Raw genomic sequence first — 749 nt, forward strand, 5'->3', positions numbered from 1 at the left:
AGCAGATGTGACTTCATCTTTTGTGTTTTTTATTGTGCTTATTTGGTTTTTTTCTCGTTTTTTCTTGATCAGTCTAGCTAGGAGACCATCAATCTTGTTTACCCTTTCGAAGAACCAGCTTTGTGTTTCATTGATTTTTTTGTATTATCTTTTTGTCTTCTATGTCCTGGATTTGGGCTTTTATTTTGGTGATCTGGATTCTTCTGTTGAAATTAGGGTTTTTGTGGTCTTGCTTTTCCACCTTCTTTAGGTGTCTTGTTAGGTTGTGAATTTCTGTTCCTTCCATTTTCTTCATGCGTGTTTGTAGGGATTTAAATTCCCCTCTTACTACAGTTTTCAGGGCATCCCAGAGATTTCAGTAAGAGGTTTCTTCATTTTCATTTGTTTCCAGGTATCTTTTGATCTCTGTTTTGATTTCATCATTGACCCAAGAGTTGTTTAGCATCATGCTGTTTAGTGTCCATGTCTTTGTGGGTTTTGGTGGGTCTTTGTTGGTGTCAATGTTTATTTTTATTCCACTGTGGTCCGAGAAGGTGTTTGGTAGAATTTTGGTCCTTTTAAATTTGCTTATGCTTGATTTATGGCCGAGTATGTGGTCAATCTTATAATATGTTCCATGTGGTGATGAGTAGAATGTGTATTCTGTGGTCTTTGGATGGAGTGTTCTGTAGCTATCAATTAAGTCCATTTGGTTCAAAGTCACATTGAGGTTCCAGATCTCCTTGCTGATTTTTTGTCCTGATGATCAG

Source organism: Carlito syrichta, unplaced genomic scaffold (assembly GCF_000164805.1).
Source record: "Carlito syrichta isolate Samal-C Ts95f unplaced genomic scaffold, Tarsius_syrichta-2.0.1 Scaffold304600, whole genome shotgun sequence".
Taxonomy (NCBI): Eukaryota; Metazoa; Chordata; class Mammalia; order Primates; family Tarsiidae; genus Carlito; species Carlito syrichta.